Source organism: Emys orbicularis, chromosome 3 (assembly GCF_028017835.1).
Source record: "Emys orbicularis isolate rEmyOrb1 chromosome 3, rEmyOrb1.hap1, whole genome shotgun sequence".
Lineage (NCBI taxonomy): Eukaryota > Metazoa > Chordata > Testudines > Emydidae > Emys > Emys orbicularis.
The window spans coordinates 161,109,610-161,115,609 of NC_088685.1; positions in this window are offsets into that span (position 1 = coordinate 161,109,610).

Consider the following 6,000-nt stretch of genomic DNA (forward strand, 5'->3'; position numbering starts at 1 on the left):
CTTCAGGGACATTTTGAAGGGCCAATGTTGCACTGAAATCAGGTTTGTGATGCCTTTTGTCCATGTATAATATACCGTAAGCAGCAGCAAAGCCATAAATGAAGCTGGCATTGAGGGATGTGTACGGTGCTGCTGTGCCACCTCTTAGCTAAGTCTCTCCAAGTGCTTTATGACCATGCATTAATTTAAGCCCCTGACAACCCATGTGAGCTCAGTGCTGTTAGCCCCATTTTCAGATACGGAAACTGAGGCACAAAGGGTGTAAGATATTTGCTCACTGTTGCAGTGTGTGTCACTGGCAAGGCCAGAGAGAGAAGCCAGCAGTCTTGACTCCCACTCTCCTGCTTGAACCACTAGTCATCCAGTCTCCCTTCGTCTTCGTCTCCGCTCAAAACAAAGCTCCCAGTCAGTTCTGTCTTACTCTTCTCAACCACATGATCTGTAAGTTAATGGCACCGACTATTCTTAATGTTCTTTTTGCTTCTAATTTCATCTACATTTTAAATTGAATTTGGGTGAGTTGTTTTCTTGATTTCCTGTTTTCTTCACTTTCTGGACTTTAAACAGCTATTGGAGCTAGAGATACCCCATGACCACCACCAGAGGGCAGCATGTCTATAGCAAATAATACCAACCATTTTACAAGATCATTTGTAGGGCCCTACCAAATTCAGTCCATTTTGGTCAATTTCAAGGTCATAGGATTTTTAAAATTATAATTTCCTCCCCCCCCCGATATTTAAATCTGAAATTTCAGTATTATAACTTTAGGGGTCCTGACCCAAAAGGAAGGTGTGTGTGTGTGTTTATTGTAGGGATCTGGGTATTGCCACCCTTACTTCTGTGCCCCTGCTGGTGGCGGCACTGCCTTCAGAGCTGGACAGCTAGAGAGCGGTGGCTGTTGGCTGCGAGCCCAGCTCTGAATACCAGCACAGCAGGATGGCATGGTATGATATTGTTACTCCTGTGCTGTTGCCTTTAGAGCTGGGCCCTCGGCCAACAGACTCCATACTCCGGCCACCCTGCTCTGAAGGCAGCACAGAAGTATGGATGGCAATACCATGATCTCCTCCTCCTCCCCCCCCCCCCCCCAATAACTTTGCGACCCCTCTTGTGGATCTGGACCCCCAGTTTGAGAAACGCTGGTCTCCCACATGAAATCTGTTTACTATAAGGTAAAAGCACAAAAGACCAGATTTCAAAGGGGGGGGGTGGGACCAAATTTCACAGTCCATGACGTGTTTTTCACCGCTGTGAATTTGGTAGGACTCTAATCATTTGGCTCTCCCTTCATACAACCCTTTTTCCCCCTCCTGCTGAAGCTAAAGCCTTTTTAACCTACCCTATTGCAACAAGATAGCAGGCAAACTTTAGTTTCCAAACATCGCCAGAGTTTTGGCACAGCTGGGGACAGATTTTGAGCTGATGTGAGCGGATTCTGGTGGAAGCTGTTTAAAACATGCAGCCAGCCACAGTTCTGGCTGTGTGTGCTGGGGTATTGCACAGATGTAATTTTTGGTTTGCGGGTGTGGTTTGCTTTTCTTTTTAAGCAAAACAAAGCTTGAAGGCCCTATTCTAGGGCTTTGCATAGCCCTGCCAACTCCTGCTGTAAGTTAAAGCAGCCTCAAGTTTTCTAATGTGCATTCTGCTTTCCAGGGGACCTGTAGGTTTGGGGAAGCAAAACAGTAGCCCCAGTGCTTTGTGCTCTGTTCACACCCCCTGCCTGTCCCCTCTTCATTTCCCCAATATGCCCCATAGGCAGGTGTTGGGGACAGCCCTTATATCACCTGTAGATGGGCCAGGAGCCCCCCTGTACTTTTGTGGCTCCTTTATGGAGTGGTGAAAGGGGCCTTTTGTAACTGCGCCTAGGCCCAGTGTGTGTTAATGCGGAAGAGTGGTATTTCAGTTTAATAGGGAATTTTTTTACATGTATTAGATGTTGGAGGTTTTGTGTCCTTATCAAATTTCTCACCCAGATAACTTACATGACTCCCATTACTGTAGTGCCCAAACACCTCACAGTGCTTAATGTCATTATCCTCACCACAACCCTGTGAGATAGGGCAGTACTCTTATCCCCATTCTTCCGAGACTTTCTAAGTGACTTGCCCAAGGTCATGCTGGAAATCTGTGTCAGAGCAGGGAATAGAACCAGTGTCTCAGGCCAAGGCCCTGAAAGCTAGGTCATACTTCCTCTCAGGCCTCATCCTTTACTATGGCCTTACTGTCATGCATCTCCTATTGTGCCCTAAGTCAAGCTGCTATGCATGCTCTGGGTACTCAAGGAGTTAAACAACCCCCTGCTTAGACTTGGTTATCTTCCACTACATACCGCATGTTTAACTGTTTTGGCTGGTGTGAGTAAGGGCACAGTTTGTCTGCATGGCTGAAGGTGTCAATGCTCAGCACTATTTATGGTATATTAAAAAAAGATATAAATAAACGGAGGCTTTGAAATGATGGCAGCTGGAATCCTTTATAGCTAAGCTAGGTACGGGGCCAAGCAGCTGCCGTGGCAGCTTCCCAAAACGGGGAGGTGTGTGTGTCAACTGCAGCCTGGACTAAGTGGCAGCTCTCAAGGCCATTTCAGGGTTAGACTAGTGCAGAAATAGTGTAACGTGCATGATCCAAGCCTTCCAGGGATGAGCAAAATGAGTGAGCCACAGCTCAGAAGGGCACAGCAGGAATAGCCTCTGCCTAGTTGCTATCAGATAAAACAGATCCCCTGATTCTTGACTCACTTACTCCTTATTTACACTGATGTAACTCCATGGTGGTTCCGAATTTAAATAGAGTAAAACCATTGGCGTTGGAACAATTTGTATAGTGGGGGTGCTGAAAGCCATTGAACAAAACTGTAAATCCTATAGATGATGGAAACCACTTCAAGCCTGGGGGTGCTGCATCACTAGAATCACCTCTAGTTCCAGCACCCCTGAGTAAAACCACTGCATGTGAGAGGGGAATCAGGTCATGTCCTTTAACCTATCCCACACCATCCTCAACTCTTCCAAGGCTAAACTCAGACCTGCTGCAGCTCCCATTGAAGTCAGGGGGACTTGCATTTCTTTACAGAGGGTCTAATTTTATTACCCACAAAATATCAAATTGGTGTAAATCGCACACAGGAGCCACCAGATAATTGTGAGTTAACAGGATTTTTGCCACTTATCCCTTCCCATAGTTCATGCCAGTATTTGGCCGTGGGTCAGGAAAGTACCATACTGCCTTTTTGTGCTGAATTTATTTTATTCACATTTAAATAATAAAAATCTCTCCAAGGCTCAAGGTGCCCTGAGATCAAATTAGCAGCACAATGAAATTGCAGCAGCATTAATACAATTTCAAACAGGAACTCAGCCAGCTACTCACAAAGAGTCACTTCCAGCCTTTCATCATGCTGGGAAGCGGATGGTCCTCCAGCCCTCTCCAAAAACCCTATCAAACGTGGCTTTTGCAGTGTGCCTGGAAGATTGACAAATTTAGGCTACATTGAACTCAAAATAATTAGTAACCAAGAATTACGGATTGTGTGATATTTTCTTTCTTTTTTTTTTTTTTTAATTAAAAAAAAAAAAAAAAGCCCCATGATTTGTCATTGTGTGATTCTGGGGGTTGGGTAGGTGAACGAGATGGCAAATATACCAAACTGTTTCAGAGAACGTTTAGTGCTGCCAAGTCAAACTGTGGGTCATACAGAAAGCTAACGGAGAGCAGAAGTGCTCAGCAGTCATGCTCTGGCCACACAAAGCCTCAGAGCAATGGACTCCTAGTGAGATCTTCATTTCCCTGACTGGAAAGAATTCAAGGCTTAAAAAAAAAAAAAAAGCTGAAGGCCTATAAAGGTCAGTTCTGAAGTGACAGCTTCTTTATCTAGATTTGCCCACTGTTACCAGGGCACATGCACAGTTCAATGAACTTAGACAAGGTTGGGGAAATAAAGGTTATTTAGGGCATGAAACAATGCCAAGACACCTGACTTTTTAAACTATTTCCAGGAGTTTTGCCATTTCCTGCATGACCATCCTGTGATTTCTCTAAAAGCAATGCCATGATGAATGAGTCCCCTTCCTGGGAGGCTTATGCTGCCCAGGGTTTGAAAGCAGATTTGACCTTTTTATATAGATTAATCTCAAGCAGCCCTATGTGTGGGTTTGTAGTGGGGACAGTGCAGAAATGAATCAGCCTGCAATGTGTAGCCATAGGCTGTCTTTTGAGAAAAGTGAGTGCAAGGTGGCACCTTGGGTCTGCTCCACCTTGAGCTATTGGAGGCTCGACACCCAAGATGATCTCTCAAGGTCCCTTCCAGTCCCACTATTATATGATTCTATGGAATAGTCTGGGATCCATAAGGAGGGTGAAATCTACACCATTTACAGGTAGTTCCTCATACATTGGACCTGGAGGGCAGAGTCTTTTCCAGAAAAGCAACTAGGGAGAGCTTTACACTTATACTAATAGCTTACACTTCCCTACTGACTTTCATCGGAGGCTCTCAAAGCATGTTATGCACTTTAAAGGATCAAGCCTCATTAACAGCAGGGTGAGGCAGAGGATTATCACTCAGCCCTGTTGTACAGATCTGATAAGTTAAATGGTTTCCTCAAGGTCCCAGGGTGAGTCTGTGGCAGAACCCAGATATGCTGACTCCCATGCTTGTGTCTTAACCTCAGGACCAGTCATTCTTTTTCAGCGACTTTAGTTTACTGTTGAACTCTTTTTTTGTCTGACCGATGTGTGTCTGAGCTCAGCCAGAGAAGGCAAGTTTTGCCACTAATTGGTTTTATCTGCACAAATACAAACGTGGAGGTAGAGCCCAGTGGCTGAATTAAACAGCCTTCCCTGACTGACCTCAGGAATGGACCATCCGCTACCAAACAGCAGTAAAGGGGCCTTGTATAGCTCAAATGTGCAGATATCTCCCACCCCCAAAGAACTGGCTACTGGTAATGGGCCAATCACTGGCACTGAGCTGAATTCTCCCCAAACTGTGACCCCCCCCCCACCCACAAACTAGTGACTTTCACCTAGAGCACATCCATTTGAATTTAAACAATCCAGCACTTCAGTCTGTTAGAGGGACAGAAGCTCATTTCCATAAAGTTGTCCCCTCAGTTGGTTCTGCTGCTAGTATCATGAGAGAAACATAGAAGTTCACCATCAGGGCAGTCTGCTTACAAAGAGCAACCTTCAGCAATGTGGAAGAAAATATATTCTCTTGTGAATAATACTTTCAGACTGGAGTAATGCATCCCCAGTGCTTCTCACCCCCCAGTGGGACTAAGTTAGAATGAATCTCTGGGAGTGGGTAGTAAACTACTGAGAGCCAGTGCAGCTGGAGTCTAACCAGCCCTGATTTCTAACTAAGAAGCTGGATCCAGTAGGACTCCCCCCCCACCCTTTTTCTTGTTATTGGTAACTGTGATCTTCCCCCTGAACAAGCCTGACACAGGGCCAGAATGTAAGACCTCCCCTTGCTTGCATGTAACTTGGCACAATGGGTCTTCTTCAGTATGCATCAATGTGGATGCCACTGTTGATGTGCGTGCATCTCATGCACAAGGCCAGAGGAGTTTTTTTTGCCTAGAAGTGTCTGTTGGGACCATGCAAGCTCCCTGTGCTTCCTTGTGCTCTCATATGAGGGCATAAAGGCCAGGGCAGACACCACCTTCCCTCTGACCTCCCACGGAGCCACTTAAATTAGCCAGTGGGAGACACTGATACCAGTGGTGCGTGCTGTGCTAAGCCCCACCCCCTCTTGGAGATAGGTACCTAAATCCAGGCTGAAGCCTGCCTCTGCTTAGCACTCCATGAATAGGAACCGGCTGCCTAAGACATTTCTTGTGGGAATGAGTTAGGTGCTGTAGGAGAAGTATAAAATTAAAGAATTAAAGTTAAAGTTTAGTTAAGGAAATATATATGTGTTGTAAAGAAAGGTCCTGACTAGCAAGTAGAAGGCAGGCCTTGAAAATAATGAGTTATAAGACCAGAAGATATAAA